Genomic DNA, 21,983 nt, shown 5'->3' with positions numbered 1-21,983 from the left:
CAATGAGTATAGTAACATGTGTTACTATGCCTTTGTTAGACAATGTAGACGCATCTTTTGTTCAAAAACTGGCATGCCCAGAAATTATCAGATGCTCCAAAAATGTAATGGACTGAGTACCACAATGTTGTGATTTTTTGAAATTTTAGAATTTTCAATACGTATATGTTTATATTTAGCAATCTTTTTGATTAATCTCGTTTAATTAAAAAACCGAGTAAAAAATTCACTCCCTCTTCCACAAAATTGACATTAGGCCAAAATTGTTTAAAAATTTTACTTATATAACTTTTTTTCGCTGGCCCAATGAGAGACACTGACCAGACTCCAGACTACCAGAGTTTCAGCATTGGATAATTTTACTTTCCCGATGAAAACCCAATCATTCTCTCAATACATTTCACCCAACATAAGTCTCCTCCCACCTTCGGGCCTGTACTGTACACAATTGAGTGACAAATCTATGTTCCATTTCCTCCAATATATTGCTGTTTACTGATTGCCGAGTCAATGGTAAATCCTTGTATGAAGCGAAGCTGTATAGGAGTAGGTAATAAGAGGACCACAGAGATGCGTCGTTCACCGATCTGGCCTGTTCACAAATACATTTTGCAGCATCCTTTCTCGTTTGTATCCGCTGAACTGTAACCAAATAGTCTATGGTTTGTGGTGTGGTCACAACCATTAACCGGATTTCTATTCTGCTCCTGTTCACTATTCTGCTATACAACAGTTGCAGTCACGGACTTTGTTCTGATTGCTTTGATCAACATTCGTTGGTTAAACCAAACGTGTAATCATATAATGGTATCATTGATCACAAAGGAGTTTGAATAGGAATTACCAACTAATTTGAATTGGTGTTTTACCAATTGTTGAGTGAAACACATTTAGACGTTGAAAATTATTAAATGCTTAAAATATTTTTCGCGGTTCTTAAGAAAATATTAGTAAAGTTATAACGATTTAATGGGTTATTTATAATTTCTTCTCCAGCCTTTTTCTGGTTTATTCTCCATGGACATAGGATTTACTGGTAGAACACCAACATCTAAAGTTGTTGGTTGAAGCCCTCTTCCGTATTTGTTAAAGCCAAGCATAATTGCTCCAGACTGTTCGATACATTAATGATATTTAATTGCCACAGTTGCCTTAGAAACCATCCTACACTTTGTAACAGTCTGGTATATACTAGTGGCAATACTTAAAGTTGTTGTAGGCGCATTGGTTAATTTACTTCTATATATCATCTCTAAATAGTAACAAAATAAATGGAGAGTAGTTGTAAATTGGTAAATGCAATGATAAGGATAGGCTGTGAATAGGAAAACTAAATCTTAAGTGATTTTGTTTTTTTGTAAATACAATTCTTTGTTGTATAGTTTACCTACTTTTATATACATTAACTTATATGTATGAATGTATTTTGTACTCATATATTTATTGTTCGAAGTTTAGTGGAAGAGGGTCTTATGGTCCTTATTTCACTTAAAAAAAAGAAACAATTTCTTCTCTATTCTCTCCTATTCTTTTCAACTGTTGCTTACTGTAATACGAGTGTTAAACATAGATAAAACCCGGCATATTGAATAAAGTTTTAATCATAAACTCCTAAATAATCACAATTTCGATAGGAAATTGCTGTCGTATATTTATATTAGGCTGAAACACGAGAACTTCATTTTCCGCAATATTTCAAGAGAGGTCGCTTTTGTGTGCTGACGAGGCATCAGTTAATTACGAACGTGACGTGGGCGGGGTGTGGAACATGAACACGCCGGGACATGTCACAGTGTCCGACGACGGGCATGTAGGGACATGTCGGCTGAGTGGTAACAGGCGAATTATCATTTCGACGCTTTGGAAGGACAACTCGGCCATTTGTGGGGTTTCAAATGACACGGTTTAGCCATGACTGTTGCAGATTCTTTAGTAAAATGCTATGCAATTTCACTAAACAGAATAATAGTTTGCAAAAAGTTTCCTGGTAGTAAAGTAGAAAAGTCTAAAATTGTATAATTTGCTGTACTTGTTTCCACTAGCTTAAAAACACAACTGAATTTGAATTGAGTAAAGAGCATGAAATACATTATTCGACGCGATGTCCATGTGAAGTAATATTAAAACCGACTATCATAGATATAAATAATAGTTGTATAACCGTCAGGCAACTGGATTACGAGATTTAAATTCGTCACTTTTAGAGTTAGATGACACTTATTTAACATTTATTTACGTCTGACGTTTGGTGTTAGTTAGTTAAGCTAAGAAAATATGATCTGGAAACAAGATTATAATTTCATATTTTTAACCCTTTTGGTACCCTCCTATTTCGACCTCCAATTACTTCTCAAGGAATAATTTCTCTATAGATTACAAGAAAAACCAGGTTATGTACTGATACTATATATATATATATATATATATATACATTATATAAAAAAGATTGAGGCGAAACATGGAAATATGAGTAAAATAATAGTTTTATATTTATTTTATTTTAACTCATTCCAATAGTGCAGATGCAGAAAGTCAATATATATATAGTTAATATATTGACTTTCTGCATCTGCACTATTGGAATGAGTTAAAATAAAATAAATATAAAACTATTATTTTACTCATATTTCCATGTTTCGCCTAAATCTTTTTTCTAGTGATTGATCTTGATGAAAGCTTATATTTACTAAATTTAGGTACAAGCTTAGTTGAATTTTTCCTGCAATCGGAAGAGCTTTGATCTTGTGTGGTTGAACACTGTGTTTCTATCATTTGTTTAAGAACACAAAGCAATGCATACGGCCTGTAACTTTATCTTAATTTTCGACAATATTCAATCTAATAAGGCTTTTGGCTTGCTTTACTTGATGTTTTACCCTTCTAGATATTCAATTATTTAAACATTTTTTACGAAATGTTGCTTTTGCTCACTATTCATTTTTACAACTCAAATAGTGGAAGTTTTGTCTAAAAGTCGTAAGGAGTATTTAAATAGATTTAAACCTAATTAAAAACTGGTTTTGATGTTTTTTTGAAATGACGTCATCAGATATTGTTATTGTATAATCGTAGTTAGGATGTAGTTAGTTGTATTGTAGTGTAAGTTAGGTTTTGTCGGGTACTTTTTAGATAAACTAAGCTTGATATTAGATGGGTTTAAATTAATGTTATATTTGCTTAATATAACATTAAGTTAATTTGCTTGTTTTTTCTGGGATATATAAATGTTATATATTCATATTGAAAGGTGTTCGTAACTAGCGCTATGTATCATGTAAAATAAAATAAGGCTGTGTGTGTATCATATCGGTTAATAAATCGTATATTTTATTTTACACAGTTTTAAAGTAAGTTAAATATTTACTTTAGTGTTAGGTTTGCAGTATAATATTTCAATATACTATAAACATTTGCCATCTTTTAAACCTATTTGATTCCATTTATAATTTCGTGTAATCGATTTTCTTTTTAAATTAGAACGAACGAAAATCTTTATCGATGTGTTGTAGTCGAACCATGTGCGCTTTATCTTCTTATAGTTAATAAGGAAAAGAAAGAAAATTCTATATTTCATGCTGAGTTTATATTTATATTCTAAATAAATTTTGAAGTAATAACATAACTTTTTCTCATTCACGACTCATTCTATGTACATTGTTAAATACTTAAAAATTGGCATACTGAGGGCCAAACTTACAAAGCAGTTATTTATTTAGTTTTTTAAAATGCCGTCTTATATTTGTTTTAAATTTTTACGCAAAGGCTTCACGAGACTACTCGATGTATAGACGATGATTGGGCTTTCTTCGGCTTTCTTTTTTCACACAGTCTTTTTTCCTATTTCCCTTTGCCAAATTTTCGAGTCAAAGTTCTGTTGCCTAGACATGTTCTATTAATTGATATAATTTTGGCCCTACTTCATTTTAAATTAAACTCTGCAATTTGGTTTATTATATTGTGGATTCCATTTCTTTTTTAATGTGCCACTATGTCCTCGTTAACTCAAATCAGGATGTACGACTGTGTATTTCTATGGTTCCTTATTACTTCTGAGTCTATAGCTTTGTTAATTAGTAATGGACCTGAAAAATTTTGTTTCATCCTTGTATCTAATTAACCTACTTTATCGGCGTTATTAAGATTTAAAGTATATTATAATCAGACAGAACATTCATGTTGGCGAACCTAAGGAACTAAAATTTGAATATTTCTTAACAAGAATTCCAAAAACTGTTCGCTCTAATATAATTAAATCAGTCCAGGGCAGTCAAAGCAAAAAGAATAATTATCCCCACAGTCAGTCCGGTCTGTTTGGCAAAATAAACTCAACATGGCCGTCAGATGGGGGAGATCAGAGCGTAAACATCTTGATAATTACTGGGACCTCATGCACGCTCATGTTCAAAGTCGCTCTTTGGCGGGTCATTATCAGCTTGGTTGTTGCATCTTTCATATATATGTAAAAAGTGATACATTAAATCCACAAGAACAGTTCTCATAATATAAACCGTAATTTAATTAGTGGTATGTTCAGGAAATATGTTTTATTTGTGTTGCCAGTTACAGAGAGTGTCATTTACATAGAAAATGGTATACCATCCAGTAAAGCTTTTACTACTGGTAAAAACCCTCCTCAATGAAACTATCATCAGAGTTACTACTATACATATTGTGGTAGATTTAAACTTGTCTTCCTGAAATCAAAAAGCCTTATGTAAGATTATCGGTTTGTTTGATATTGACATTTATGAAGAACCTACAGCAAAATAATGAAAAGAGTTATGAATATTTAGGAAACTAACAAACATTATTAATTAAATTAAGTAATATAGTCTTTTATAGGGTGTTTTCCACAGACTATCGTGTGGGTGTATTCGTTTCATTTCTGTGTGGACCCGAGAGAGGCATGTAGTGTCGTTTCCCCCTCCGACCATCTTTGCGATAACTCTTAATATAAATTAGTAAAGATTTGAAACTTAGTATATAGGTTCCTCTTGGTTGAAATAAATCCCTTATTAGTTTAAGGGAGCATTAAAGGTTAAAATGTAGTCCTATCTGTCTGTCTTTCTACCCACGTCTGTGCGATATCTCTTGATAGAAAGTTCATTGAGACTTAAAATTGGTTTATAGATTCCTCTTGGTCCATGAAAAAACTCTTCCGATTTTTGGGATAAAATGATCAAATGGAAGTCCGACCGTCTGTTCTCCTTCTTCAATGTCTGTCGGCTACTTTGATATTCAGTTGTTTTGGTTTATTCATTGTAACTTTCAAGTAACTGCACAATAGGCGGATACAAGTCCAAGATAACATGTAAATTAGTAGAAATAACAAAATAAAGCCAGAGCCTTTCGCGAAAAGACCAGTTACTTGTCTAGATTCCTTTTCAATTTTACTTGGAAGGAAAAGATGTGTTCCATGAGTTTGTATTCGCGGCGTAAAATAGCATCAAACATTTATTATGAAGGCATTTTTAAGGATTTATATTTACTTTTTTCGTCTATTTTGGATCAAGCTAACTGAAATCTTCAAAAGGAATTTTTAATAGCAGGAGAGAGGTCTCAGTGTAATATCCTGTAAATGTTCAAAAGGCGTCAGATATTCCAGATTGGTTAGTTCTAAATTGCTTGCTCCATTTTCTAATACTGAATAGGGAAAAATTATTTTACAGCCGTCTAGCGTTTGTAAGGGTAGGATTTTATTAGTCCCGTATGAGCACTGCGAATTACACGCACTTCTATATATGCTTTTATTGGTATTTTAATAAATTTCGCAACTGGACGAGAGTAACTTCCAACTACCGTCAGAACAAATCACCGACAATTACATCCACGTGGGCGACAGATTTGTAAACAAATGCCACACGCACAGAAGTCGACCTTGTTTATTGCAGCCATTAACACAAATATCGCCCGTTTATTTCCTAATTTTTCAGCAGCGACCGTTGATGGAACGCTGACGCAGCCGTCGGTTAATTACGAACTGGGTGCGGACATTTATCCGCGGTGAGGGGGGCCTGTGTGGGGAGGGTGACAGTGGAGAGGGGTTGGGAGTCAGCAAGGGCTTACAAACATGTTCTGTGCTTTTAAAATGTAACATAGATGATAAGTGACAAATATAATGTACATGGAACAATTTCGTTGTAAGAGACGTCACTTGGAGGTCGCTATACGTTATTGCCAGCACATTAATAGATTGACTATTTCTCGGAATTAAATATAGACAGTCTTACTCCCTAAACTGCTGAATAATTTCACTCAAGTAGTTTAAATGTTCATATGTTAAATGTGTTTATATTTCAGACACACCCAAGTTTAGAATACAGGAGACAGTATAATTTCAATATTAAAAACAAAAAGGTGGAATTTAACTTGATTACTGCTAACGTGTTTGGGATAAAATTAAGGTAGTGCATCAGGGTTAAAAATATTTCTTATGATAGGCTAAATTTATTGCTCTTTAAGATAAGTTCATTTAATGAAAAAAATGCACAATTTTGAATCACTTCACGTGAAATTGCAGGGAACAAAAGTAGGTAATTTGGGAAATTTTGTAATCAAGCCTAAAAAGCAACGAGTTATTCATACAGGGTTTGTTAATTTTTATTTGTAAAAAACATATTTTCCCAAGAAAAGGAAATCAAATATACAAGTTGACTTATGAAATTATATTTAAATACATTTTTCGTTCTCTTAAGTCGGAATTGAATATGAAATTATGAAGCCAGTTCCTTTAAAAACCACATATAAATAATGAAACAATTCAGCATTTTTAACCTTTGCCATTTTCATTTTAACTTGATTTTAAAAATAGGCCTAAATTATCTACATTAGATCCCTGTAGCTTCATGTATATTGGAAAAGCTCTTCCTACTTATTCTGTATTCAAGCAATTGAGTAAAAGGTTATGGATTTAACATAACAAATATTTCTTTAACCCAAAACCGTTTGCACCAAGTCTTTATAATTTTTAAAGTTTTGAGAAGAACGTTTGATTCTAGTACCTCTTATAATGGTCCAATAAATATTTAGAACAACGGAACACTTAAGTAAAGTTCCTAATAGATTATGACTGATTGGGAGATAATTATGCTGTAATTTTTATATTCCTTATAAATGTGTTTACACATTAACACATTTAACATACACGTTGAGTGAATATAAAAGTGCCGTGACTTTTAAATTAAATGGTTAACCTTAGAAGCTTTATTTAGGCTAAACGGTTAAGGGTGAAACCGATACAGGAGCACCCTGTCCTTTTCAATGGAAGTTCTAAGAAAAGATTAAAATATTGGTGATTAAAGTTGCTTTGACGTTTCTATTATTACGATTTACAACTTAAAATCTTACTTTAACACATGCAATACCAGATGTTACAACAGTCTGTTATAACCAAACTAATAGTAGGCTGAGTTATTGCGTCGCTTGGCAGCGTAAGTGGAACTGTTTTAAATGATTTATAACTACATAAGAGACTAAATATAGCAAAATGTTATATACATTCAAAAATCATATTTATGTTTTATTATTTTAGTACCAAATTTCATGGTTATATAATCAAATCTAGGACTGCATATTTACTATTCCCTTACTTATATCCCATAGACTTGCTTAGAGAAAAAATCATATTATCTAATTATTTACGATGTCTAAGAATCTACTTTCGTTATATACTTCATTAACATTGTAATGCACTGTTTTCAATATCATGATGGACTAGTTAACTTAGTATTTGTATTTTTTCTACAAAAAGTCTTGACTTGAAAAAGAAATCAAGTTAACATTTTATATAATTACAAAAAAAGATTTACCCACGGCAGAGGTTCCTTATTGAAATAAGCCACGCTGTTTGACATAAATTAAACATACCGGTGTCTGCTACAGAATGTCAAAGTGTTTCTAATTGCAGACATCTTTGTAACTAATTAATTAGACTCTATCAGCGCTTCCTTTTAATGTCTGTTTCAATTTGCTGCCTTTTCCAATCTGAAAGTCGTCTCTTGCGAAGGGAAACATTTTTCTTTCAAAGCAACTCTGTAGGCTTAAAAACTCTTACATTCACTTAGTCGTTTACCCACGCATTACCAATAACTATATATTTATATAAAAATGACATTTTAACATCATTATCATTACATTTTATATAAAATAACAATAATTAATCAAGTGTAAGAGATAGTAACATCAAATATAGCCTTAGTGCACTTAACAAACAATATTTAACGGCTAAAAGTTTATAAAAAGGAGATATACTTTAGGAAGTGGCGCAATGTGCAAAAGTTTCGTTTGATAGTTTAGAAAATTTTGTGTCCTAAAAAATGTGGGATTATTCACATGTAAACCCCCCCTCAAGTGACCCCTCATTTTGATGAGCATTCACAATTATAGTGAATAGTGAAAACCAGAGATCGTTGTCTAATTGGTGTAATAAAATGGCCTATGTGGACACATTAAATCCATAATTCACTAAATACCAGTAGAAAACATTGAAGATTTAAGAAACAGAATTGTTCAGGGCTGCAACCAAATACCACTCCAGACTTTTCAAAACGTGAGCTCTCCCTACACTTGTCTCACTGCCTATAGTATGGTAAGAGGACTCCAGTTTGATCATTTAATTTGACTTGGCAGTTATTAAAAACACTGTCTGTTGTTTTGGAAGGAAATAGATAGCGTTCTCTGGTTTTCATCATTCTTTAAGTTCGTTTACGCTCTTCAAAATGAAGGGTGAATTGAGAGTGGTTAATATTTGATATTTTCGAGTTTCCCTAAAATCCCACATTTTGGGGGGACATAAAAATTGCCAAAAATCATAAAATAAAACTTCTACTTTAACTTTTTGTGAAAATAGTATAAAGAATAGAGGGGGTTATGACCTTTTGTTCACACTGTAAGGGGATTTGAACATAAAAAATAAGTTTTTTAGAGCCACATGATTATAAAGGATTATTAAAATTTCTTTATTTTGGTTCTCCCCTGAAAAAGGAGTAATTTTACGTGTGAAAACCCCTACTATGAGTAATGTATACCTTATAGTTTATAACTTGTGCTAGCTCTCAAATGTACAAATCATGAGTATTTCCCCACCTCCTCAACCACCATCTTTGAGCAGGAAATGATGACTAAACAACATTAAGGAGATTAGAGTGCATCAAGAATAAAGGTTTTAATAGGGGATGAGAGCAGTCAGGCTTCGGCGTTGGGCGCGGGGCTGATAAATTATTTCTGAAGGACTGAAACAGGCGTAGAACTTGGGCCAAAGCGGATCAACAGGCTTCCCGTTGGGAAAAATTTAGCATCAATTCACATACGGGTTTGATGCCGATTTCCTCTTTTGCATCGTTATATATATTTCATGTGTTTTACACGATTTGTGTAAAAAACTTTTATTTTTGTAAACTATCACGCTATGTGATACGCTCCTGTTACGCTTTTGTTTGTTATGTTTATTCACGTTTAACACTTTAAAGTTCAATAGGTCACTAAAATGAATTTTCCAAAAATACAACTCAATTAATATCGTTAATAAACTAAATTATACTCGCATACAAATTAAGTATCTGAAACTTAAGTGCAATAGAAAAATAGTAAAATTCTTAACTGGATGAGTCTTAGCGCAAAATCCTCTTCTATCAGTCTCTTAAAGACCATTAATAAAAGATTTATAAGAAATTTATAAAATACCAACTCTAGAACGAAAATATAGCCTTATAATGTCGCTCGAAGCTTGATTTCTAAGTAAGCAACACGAAGGTCAGTCACTCCATAGAATTTTGCAAAACTTTGACAATTTTTACGTTGACTTTATTTAAACCAAATTTAATTGAATCTTGATTGATGGAAATACAAAAATAATTCCGTTGTAATGCTATATATATATATATATATATATATATATATATATATATATATAATGTTATTATTTGTAAAGCTATATATACAGGGTGAGTCAGAAATATGGTAAACAATTTTAATACGTGATTGTAGAGCTAAAAATAAGAAAAAAATGTTATATAAAGGTAGGTTCGGAAACGCTCCATTAGTGAGTAATGGCTGGCGAAAGATTTTGCTTTGTTTTCAGTTCACCTGGTGAAATTAAATGATTCTGAAATGTTTTGCTCTTACTTTTTAACTCAAATAAGGTGGATTTATAAGGAAAATCACCTGACAAATCAAATAAAACCACTATAGAGGTTGTAGTGTGAATAGTTTTTGAGAAAAAGTATGAAATTAGCCAAAAATCTAATAACAAAAATATCGTCTTAAATGTTTGATGTCCAATAACATTGTTAAATGACCAATAAACAAATTGTTTTTCCTAATACAGATTGTAGAGAATTTAATTCTGAAAACAACCATAATAAGCAAAGTTAACTAAATGTGTAAAACATTTATGAAATTGACTCCTCACGTATTACACTACACAGCAAACTTGTTTTGCCAAGATACAAGCGAAAGATTTTTTGCCACTATTCATCAACGACTATCTGAAACAGGTTCTTTGAAGTCTTCGGATCATATTAATGCAGGCATCGCCCTATCATGTAGAACTGTTGAATTAGAAGAGTTCATTCTTAATGAAATTGATAATTATCTTGAAAAGACCACTAGAGAATTGTCACTAAATTTCAATGTCAGCCAATATAGTATTCGGAGAATACTACACTAGTACCAGTTACACCCATACCACTTCCAGCATGTCCAAAATCTTTTGTCATAAGAGCACGTTCCCCATGTTGCTTTTTGTCGATGGCTTCTGGGAAAATGTGCTGATCCAAACTTTTTAAATACAATTTTGTTTACCGATGAGGCTCACTTTACAAGAACAGCTATCGTTAACTTCCATAACAACCACACTTGGGCAGACAGAAATCCTCATGCAATCAAGGCTGATCGCCCACAACATCAGTTTTCAGTAAATGTTTGGGCTGGAATCTTAGCAGATCATTTAGTCGTATTCATGCTTCCTCCCAGGCTTAATGGCGTGGTGTACTTGAACTTACTAAGAGACGAGCTACCTAACCTGCTTGATGATGTACCTCTGCATTTGCGACAAAACATGTGGTTTATGCATGACGGGGCACCTGCGCACTACTCTCTGGCTGTTCGTGGACACCTAAAAGAGAGTTTCACAAATCAATGGATAGGCCTATGGGATATGCCCAGTTTCATGGCCAGCAAGATCACTGGACTTAAATCCTTTGGACTTTTACCTTTGGGGACATTTAAAAGCATTAGTCTACTCTTTCCCAATAGATGCCATTGAAGAACTCCGATTAAACATTTCTAATGGAATAGAAACCATTAAGCAGACACCTGGAGTTTTTGAACGGGTCCGAAACTCGATGATAAGACGCCTGAACGCGTGCATTTTGAACAACGGAGTTCATTTTGAGCATCATCTTTAATCTTCCGGTGAGATTTAAAGCGATTGTAAGTATATTTATGTAATAAAATTTTAAACTAAAAATAAGTTTGTTTTTCATCAGCTGTTACCAATCAGATACTCATTCCTTATAAAACAGCAAAAGTTTGCTGTGTAGTGTAATACGTGAGGAGTCAATTTCATAAATATTTTACACATTTAGTTAACTTTGCTTATTATGGTTGTTTTCAGAATTAAATTCTCTACAATCTGTATTAGGAAAAACAATTCGTTTATTGGTCATTTAACAATGTTATTGGACATCAAACATTTAAGACGATATTTTTGTATTAGATTTGTTGGCAAATTTCATACTTTTTCTCAAAAACTATTCACACTACAACCTCTAGAGTGGTTTTATTTGATTTGTCAGGTGATTTTCCTTATAAATCCCCTTTATTTGAGTTAAAAAGTAAGAGCTAAACGTTTCAGAATCACTTAATTTCACCAGGAGAACTGAAAACAAAGCAAAATCTTTCGCCAGCCATTACTCACTAATGGAGCGTTTCCGGACCTACCTTTATATAACATTTTTTTCTTATTTTTAGCTCTACAATCACGTCTTAAAAATAATGTTTTACCATATTTCTGACTCACCCTGTATATATATATATATATATATATATATATGTATAATATTTTTGTCTGAATTGTTTCTTAATAGATATGTATATTGTAGAATTACTTTTTTTGTCTGTTTTAAAACAAAAATACATGTCCATTAATAAAAAATAACAAACCGATATTTGAATAGTGTCAAAAAACCCACACAACGAAATATTTCCAAAGTGACTAATTCTTTTTCTCCGATTAATGAAAATGAATGATCAATAGCCTAAATTTTCTTTTTCCCTATCTGTGAAAATTATCCGGTTGTGCTCATGAAAAGAAAAAAGAAACAGGGTTTAAAGATAGTGGTGGTTATATGTCTGAAGATAGTGGTGGTTATATGTCTGGACGTACGTAACCTTATAACAAAACCAACCATAACTTTGCTTCCCTTTGCCCTTTGGACCCCAAAACCAATAGAGTTCTTTATTGCACCAAAAGATACCCATGTAGCAAGTTTTTAGTTTCTACACCTTTCTACCAACATTTATCGCAGTGACAGTACGGGCAGTCAGACATCGACGTGCTTTTATGAAAGACCTATTGGAGAATCTTAGGCATGTGCTTCATCACTGAATTTTTGGAAAGTTAAAATTCCCAATTAAGAGACAGTTTATTAATTTCGGATCCACAGATCTCATTGACGGTGGTGGAGTAGGGGAACAGGAGTGTTTATGAACCAAGGGAATGTTGATTTAGCGGAAACAAAAGCAGAGTTGGGGGCCGCAACGGCCCTTGTTTATGTTGGGTTAAACGTTTATTAAATAATGCTAAACACCGGTGTTCCCGCGTTTAATCGGGTACGTACTCTGTAAGAACGCTTCATTTCTGCCGACCGACTGTTTATCTTCCACAGTTGCGGGTTTAAACAATTAAAACTTGCTTCGGTCTGTAAAAGTGTGCTGCGCTTCGCTGCGGCATCACTTGTTGCATCTTTTACGACTCGGACTCGCTAATTAGGGAGGAGGAGGGGCAAAATTGTGGTTTCCTTTCTGCATTTGAAAGGCTAACCCGCTTTATTTCCCCGCCGTTTAATGTCCGACGTTTGAGTTATGTAACTTGTACAGAGTCTGGTTTAGTTATTATTTCGTATTCAGAAGTTCAAAATGAGTGGAGTTTTATGAAACGAGCTAAAGTTAAACATAAATTGAATTAAGACTTTTGCTAAGAATTATGTCGTCAAACATGTAGGCCGCCGTATGTGCTAATTACCATTTTAGGAAACTATTCCCCTATTCCGAAAATTAGAACATTTATTTCGAACTCCTTGATAACTATTGATTCTATAAGGGTACTGAAAGACTTAAATAATGTCATTTTATTGGAAACTTAAACTGAAAACACGTTTAATTATGTAACGTAGCTATGGTAGAAAGGGTTAATTCGGAAACGCTGAATTGACCGGATTGTAACAACTGGAAAACTGGCAGTACAGAGCCATTACCATAGTATTGACATAATAATATTTGGGGAGGAGGATTAAATCCTTCTACTCAGATTTTTAATTAAAATATAATACTGTTGAAAATATAGTTACATATTACATGTCCACTTAACATATCAAAAGTTATAATTTAAATAAAAATCCAAATGATCTATTACCAATATCACTACTATATTTAATACTAGACATATACCTAAGGTTTACCGATTTTTAAAATCGGCAAAATTTTTATTTCTGTCCAAAATTTTTTTCTGACAATAGAATCTATTATATCAAGTATATTTTTAGTTACTTGGTTTATAACGCAATTTTTTATAGAATGCACCACATTCGACGTATATGACTATACCAACCCTGTGTCTGTGATGCTACTTATTAGCATCCATCTTGTTAAAGGCTACATATCTCAAAAGATGAATTACAATAATTTTTACTATTACCTGTACAATTATACTATCGATAAGAGTGATATTACTGAATCAACGTTCATATCTTACCTCCTGGAGTCAGTATTATTTTTCGCACCATTAGTAAAAAAACTAAAAATTTTACTGCAAAAGCAGTGCTAACGTTCTTAATATATTTCAGAACTGGGCCTCATCATTATTCATTAATTCCGTACAAACATGGATACGGAATTAAAACATTAAAAAAAGATCCGGTAGGCCTCCCGATACGTTGTGGACAAATATGAGACTCTACAGGTATTTAAATACTGATATTCTTGAAATCATCAAATTTCCTAGTAGATGATGTGTGATACAACCCGGTTTTAACACACTGCATTAACCCTAATGTGCAGAAGAGTCCTGCGACAGAACATGGGGTAGGCAGGATCTTATCAGTCTCCTCGGGCTGGTTCACCCTTGATGAAGAGAGCAGAGTGAAGTTGCTTCATCACCGCAGTGTGACATCACAATGCAGATGGTGAAGGCGTGATGGATGTGTTGAAGTTGATGGATGTGATGGATAGGTGGCAGCACCGCAGTGTACGAACCGTAAATCAAAATATAAGAGAAAAATGTTTACTTAAACCTCTGAACGAGTCTAAAACTCTATTAAACCGTTTTGGTAGAATTTGTAAAATACTTTAACCTACATTAATTGCCGATTTTACCTTAACAATTCACAACTGTGATTAGGAATATAAAAGTACGGTTTGCTGCTACGTTATTTCGTTGCATATGATTTGAAACAGAGATGAAAACCTTTTTTTAAATTCCTTAACAAGTGCAAAACATGACCATATGGTTCACTAGACAAAATATAAGTATTCATTTCTCTAGGTCCACTAATCACTTAATCCCTTGGTATAACCACGCACATAAACCCTTTGGTCATCCATTCGTTATTGTAAGGCTTATATCACTAGTGACTATTAAGTCTCTGACATATGTAAGCAAAAGACTTGTGTTAATGACATACTATCCAACCCATGACTGCTGGACCTGTGAGGCTTCTGAGAAGCCATGATCATCTGGTCTCTGATAACATCTGGTTCAAGTACAAGCATTTTGAAACTTTTGCCAATTATAAAGCCATAGCATCTGTAAGTATCTGGTCACTGAGAGTTCTAGCCTTTTTGGACAGCTAAAAAGCTTCGAGCATCTAAGTCCAACTTACGTCTAAGCCCAACTTACGTCTAAGCCTCCCCTGCTCTCTTTAATCATCCAGTAATAATCCAGACAATTTCAACTGCTTGGAATTAGTAGTGTCTAGACCCACCGATCTCTGGTCCCATCCGGGCTCTGGAGGACACCAATATCTAGGATCATCTGGCTTGTAGAACCTAGAAGCACCCCAATCTTTCGGAGCCTTGAGCCCAAAATAGTCAGTGACAAAGAAGGTTAAATGATGTAAACTCTTTAAATCATTTCGACTCGACATCGGATCTTTTAAGATATCTTCAGACGATTATGACTCCAGATTCCTGGAGTCAAGTCTGTGAGAGCGTTAGAGTCCAGACGCTGACTAAGAAGAAGGTGAACTGGAGTAAAATCAAACTTCAAGTTAAGTTATTTTGTTAGTTTAAATAATTTCATTTAAAAACGAATTGTCCAACAAGTCGTGAAATATTTAATATTAGTATTTACTTTTCATGGAGTATATTTCAACTGTTTTTTCTCTGAAGTTGGAGTGACAATTCCAATGCCTAAAATACCCCAACTTCGTGGAATAGCTGATCACCAGAGATCTTTAAAGTGGAGTATTTCTTGACTGAAAATATTCACGCAAAATGTTACACATATGTTCGGCATTTGCTGTGCAAACACGGACCGGCACAACGGACCAAATCGCGTTTTATGATCAATCTAGGATAAAATATCTTCACTCCTATGATGAAACGTTTCACAAGCACAGAAGAGCCTTTTAATTGCAAAAACACGGAGTATTTGCTCCCACCCACCAGTATGTCTGCCGTGTTGTACATTGTGCTAATGGTGACAAATTGTGAGTGGGAGCCTGTCGACTGACAGTAATGCTACCAGTAGGCAGTTGGGTCCGCCATCTGTTAATTAGAGTGATCTCAATTTGTCAATTGCGCGTATGAGGCGAGATTCGAGGGGGAGGCAGTAAATTACAATTGACAAATTATTGTGTTCCGTGAGTAAATTCCTATGTAGACAAAAATGGTCTGCTATGTACAAAAAAATCCGTGAATGTAGCTTCACATTACTCGGATGACATTGTAGCGCAAAAAAGGCTAGAGGCGGCATTTAGTAAATTAATATTTCAATAACAAAGTTACTGTTCAAAGGGAACCGTCATGACATCTGCAAATAGTTTGTCAAAAGCTATTGGAAACAGATTGATTTTAATTTGCAATTTTCAAAGGTCTATTATTGGATTGCAAATGATTCATATGGTACATGTTTGGTGCCTTGGATGCTCCATGGCTTTGACGACAGAGAGCTATTGAAATCAGTGACTGTATTGTTTAATTTTGTGCTTTGTTTGTAAAGAGATGAACTATTGTCAAGTATGTATAGTGTACTGTTCGAGTGCACAAATTCCATAAGTTATATCTACAAACATTTACGGTATCTCCCTATTGTTATGAGGTTGATTTTAATGTAATATTAATCATATTCATCCTTCAAGTACCCTGAATTCTAACACTGAGATCGATTACAGGGGTAGAGAGCTCATTATTAACGACCCTACAGAGCTCTTTAAAACCGTGTCGATCTCTGTCTGTGATGGAAAGGTCCTAGACACTTGGATCTTGGTAAGGCTTTTCTTGGTATTGGTTTTAACGAACAGGAGTTTCCACTGAATCAGTCAAATTGCTACGCGCCCAGTCTGTATGCAATGTACGCAGAACATCCAGCACGTGCTGTTGCAGGCATCGGATATAAGGCGTTAATAATAGACGGGAAAGAGTTACAGTCAGTTCGGTAAAGACTTTCGTGAAGTTGAAGGATCCTTCGATACCACTTTGAATTATGGTTTGTTCCTAGGTACCTAACTCCAAAATACAATCCTTTCGTAACTTCAAATATTCTAAACTCTTGAACTAACAGGGCCTCACGCTGAACGAAATGCTAGAGTGAGAGTGACATTCTTATGGGAATTTTACCACAAGTCCTTTCGTTGATTTAGCCAGATCAATAATAAGCATTATATTACCATTGGAAATTTGTATTTATACAATAAAACAATACATCTGTAATGTATTAGTAAACAATGACTGGTTGAAATGTAGCATAACTAAAAATGTTTCATCTCTTATCACGCCAAAGCTATTGATTAACATTATTCCCCTCATGATGTGAGTTACACCCTTGAAATTTTGCATGCAACCTCACACCTGTTATGCGATATAAAGGTGGGAAACACTTACCATGTTTAATCACACACGCACTTTTGATTTTGTCTCGTATAAGTATATATTTTTTTATGGGTCGCTTGTTTGACGCAACTTTGTTATGACCATAAGAGCTAACAATTCCAATTACCATACAATATGGAATTTTGTACTTCAATACTGTTATTCTTCCCGTCAAGAAGCACCCCAGACAACGAAGAGAGGTGGATATTCCATCATTCCACATGGCATCTCATTCATCATCCACGATTCACCCTCTCAAAGTGGGCCTATAACTCACCCAGGCCGTACCGCAGCATGGGCACCCACTGACCCATATTGATGTATTGTTATGGATGAATCAGCATTATGGATGATATTGTTATGGACGGCGAGGGTGGTGTACGAACTTTCAGTTAACGTTTAAACTTGGGCGGACGGATGATATAACATTAAAAATGAAAATCTGATTGTCATTTAAATTCTAAAGCCTTTTTCGAAAATATATATTGGACAAACTCTTACACGTTTTTCTCAGCTGTTGTATTTTAATAATTACGATGGAATTGTTTAAGACAAATAGTCTGAAGCTCATGTACGTATTAAGTTTTATTTAAGTATTGAATTCTTTTCGCTGGAGTAAGAGGGCAGATTTCAATCCTTGAAATTTAGTTTTATACATTTTGTAATACATAACGATGGTATAAATATACAACATTGTATTATCCTTTCAAACATTCCGTCGTTAATAACAAACTTTATTAAAATAACACATTACTTAATTTAAAAACAAACATTCAAATCATTATTGAATTTGATTTTTGTGAGGCCTTTTTTGTCCAATAAAATTCAATAATTATCGTCGTGTTACTCAAATCAATATTGAATTTGATTTTTGTGAGGCCTTTTTTGTCCAATAAAATTCAATAATTATTGTTGTGTTACTCAAATCATTATTGAATTTGATTTTTGTGAGGCCTTTTTTGTCCAATAAAATTCAATAATTATTGCCGTGTTACTCAAATCATTATTGAATTTGATTTTTGTAAGGCCTTTTTTGTCCAATAAAATTCAATAATTATTGCCGTGTTTGCTGTCAAATTAAATTATACTCCAATAAGAAGAAGCTGGTAGAACGTAAAGAATACACTCATATTACAAATTTAAAAAATTATATGTTCTTAACTATTGCATATATCTTGAAAATGGTGACATTTTTATCACACAATTTTTTTTAACAATCTTACCACTCTTAAATTCAAGTCCAAATCATTGTAAGTTTGCCTTGACGTGCTGACACGTCGCTGCCTTAGCAGTTACATCGCGACGCCGGCGCCGCGGTCTGCCCCAGGTGTGCCGGGATACATCAATTTGGCACCCCTCGATCCGTCTTCATCGGTCCCGAGACATTTCGCACCCCAAGCCCCCCTCCCCTCTCCCCGCGGCCACAATGCAATAAGGCGGCGGCTACTTTGCCGGGAACTCGCCCTAATCACAGCTCTCGTTATTTGGCATTGCTCCAAATTACCTATCTAATTGGGAAATACTTCTTCGGTACGCGATAAAACACGTCTAGCCTAATCACCGGACCTGCTCGTCCTCATTGCCATTAACTCGAATTAGGTTGGCAGCTCTGATTTCTTGCTTGGAATTCATTACGTTTCTCAGGGGTTGTGTCCGAGAGGAGAATCTTCTACGTGCATCACTTTGAAGCGTTTTTAGGTGAACGTCAGATTACACCTCGGTGTGGCAAGAAACTTAGATCGACGTTTGTAGAATTTAAATATGTATAGAGCACAAAATTAAGTATATCGACACAAACTAGCGTAGAAAATTTAAGCAGTTTTGTGATCAGGTCCGAATAAAATTACCTAAGATACAAATGTAAACATTGTACAGTATGTACATGACTCATTGCTGTAGGTTGTGACAAGTTTTATTCGTTTATGGCTTAAGGAACTCACATAGTTTAAATTGAAATATAATTTAACAAATACATGTTTTACATATTTTTATTGATAAAACTAAATTATGTATTGCCTATGCAAAATTTTAAGTCAATAGATTAGTTTGTTCAGGAGAGGTCGTATTGACAGACAGACAAAAATGGAATCTTTCCAAACCCCTAGAGTGTCTGGCTTTGATAACGCTCACGAAATATGCATAGCAGCCATTGTGAGTGAATATATGTAAAGAATGTAAAAGGAAATAGTGTAAAAAAGTAATAAAAAACTTAAAAGCGCACATGATACATAATTTATCATAAAGCGTATACACTTTATATATAGTTGATTACTTTTGGACATGCGCAACTTTCTGACGATAATGGAAAGGGGCTCAGTCCCAGAAGTAAACGAAAGGAGCTCAAAGTCTGTAAAACATAAACATTTAAACTGAACCTACCAGGATCAGTTTGTTTATGACAAAACGAGATACTTAAGTGCTTTGCATAATGTATCGTCTTTTTACCTTTTGAAAGCAAAGAAGTAGCGATCTTTAATATGAAACTCAAACAACAGATCCGCCGCGCCGCGCCGCTTGACGTCATAGAGGTCGTCGCTACCTTTGATCAGGTCCTGTTATGATGCTTTTAATCCTTTCTGTTGGTCTAAGGTTAATTTATAAGAGGTTGAATATTTTCTCCAGCTAATTTATTTTGCAACTTACAAGCTCTAACGAGATTCCAGTAAATGCACATGCGTAGGATAGGGCTTCGTATCTATTACTTTCAGCAAAACATTTAGGATTATAAAAATACTAATTTTTAAATGTAATAAAACTGATTATTTACTCAATAACAGATTATTATTTTAAAGTAAAAGGAATAATGCATTAAATCTAAACAATAAATTTTATTTTTAGAATCTATTCATTTCAAAGTTATTACCAATTCAAGCTACAACAAATAAAAGTTTAAAGTTTATTGTCTGTTGTTTTAAACCATACCTTATAGTTAATATTGGTTCTATTGTTAAAATGTTGTCCTAACAAAAAATAACAATCTAAATGTATATAGAAAACTCCCTCCCGACATTTTATAATTTCGATAGAGTTAGCTTGTTCAGAGAAACTTCGATAAATATTAAGCAAAAATGCGACCTACAAAGTGCCACGCAACGTGGTTCCAGCCGCACAAGCTTCATTCTTACTATGACAACACTACTTAGTTTATTTTCTATACTAAACTGTAAAACAAAACAGTATTAAATTTTTACTGATCATAATATTCCATTATGCATGTAAGCAAATAAATATATTTTTCAGTGACAAAACCACCACAATGGTAAACAAACTTCTACTCTACAACCTCTTAATCTTCTGCGTTAGTTAAAAAAGTCAATCAAACTTCTGTGACGACCACAATGTCGTCTTCCAAAGGCATATTTATAATATTAGGCATTAGGATTACGTCATTATTAAACATTATTAAACACTTAAAAAATATATTTAATGAATCAAAGTATGTTTAATATTAAATACAATGTAATTAATATAATTAACATTTCTGAATGGGTTTATGTTTTGGTGTATTTTATCCTTAAAGTGCATTCGTATATGGAAAAACTATTAAAGAAATTATACAGGACGAAGTGTTGAACCCTGAGGCTTTCCCACGTTTGAAGGAAGACAGAAGGAAAGGAGTTGGCTTCAAATTGCATTAGCGCTCGCAGACAAGCAGTACCGGGCCCATGTGTTCAAAAGACGAAGGAAACGAGCAATTTTCCGGAGGGAGTGGTGCGCGATGCAATCTCCAACGTGTAATGGAAAGTTTCCGTCATCTCTTGTAATTATTAGACCAGCGGCTCTGTAATAGGCTTTACGCTGTCATACGGGGTTAATACATTTTGTAATTACATCGCTATTGATGAGGGCTGTGACAGCAGAGCTCGCTATTTGGTGATAATTATTCGGTAACTGGTCCGTAACTTGGTTTACTGGATGTTTTCAGCACGTCATCAATACCGACCATTATCTACGTGGTTATTTTATAGGTGCGACCTGAGAGTACTGATCTATAATCATTATTATGTAAATTTAAAAACATTCATACATAAGAAATAAGAAATCCTGTTATAAAACACGCGATATAGTTGTAACGCTTCTGAATTAAAATTACATAAAATACTTTACTATAATAGATATAAAAAATAATTATTTTAATGGATCAAAAGTTTTATTTCCGTACTACACTTGGAGCCGTATAATAATAATATGTATCCGCAGATTGTGTGAAACATCTAATATTTCATATTTGTATCCAAAAAATACACACAAAAAGTATACATTCTAGACGTATAACTAAAAAGCGGTTAAACTCATATTAATTATATGTATATAACGAGACATCTTCAATAATAAAACGATAAAAATGAGGAATAAAAGTGCACGATGTTTAAAATTGATCTTATGAGGGAAAACAGAAGGTCTTTCACTGCAACCGTCTCTTAACATACATTTCAATATTGTTGTCATCTAAATGATTTTAATGAGATAACTTATGTTCTGTTATATGTATTATTTGATATTCACAAAATATTTGTATAAACATTTATGTATTTAATTGTGTATATTACACGTTGTATCTGTTGTACAGATGTCCTTGTTCTTGTATTTAATTTTCTTTAATTGAAGGAGAAGCCGATCCTCTTTATAATTATAGGATACATGTAATAATTTTTGAGTAAGACGATTCCAAATAG

At 33.7% G+C, this 21,983-nt stretch overlaps 1 protein-coding gene across 2 annotated transcripts in view; it reads left to right on the top strand.

Moving 5' to 3' along the window:
* Nucleotides 1–21,983, top strand: part of LOC124367618 (roundabout homolog 2-like) — a 149,232-nt gene that overhangs the window by 108,317 nt on the left and 18,932 nt on the right. The gene's annotated exons all lie outside the window — the stretch shown is intronic.

This window comes from Homalodisca vitripennis, chromosome 8 (assembly GCF_021130785.1).
Source record: "Homalodisca vitripennis isolate AUS2020 chromosome 8, UT_GWSS_2.1, whole genome shotgun sequence".
Classification (NCBI taxonomy): Eukaryota; Metazoa; Arthropoda; class Insecta; order Hemiptera; family Cicadellidae; genus Homalodisca; species Homalodisca vitripennis.
The sequence above is the reverse complement of the archived record's forward strand: the minus strand, read 5'-3'. Positions and strand labels throughout refer to the sequence as shown.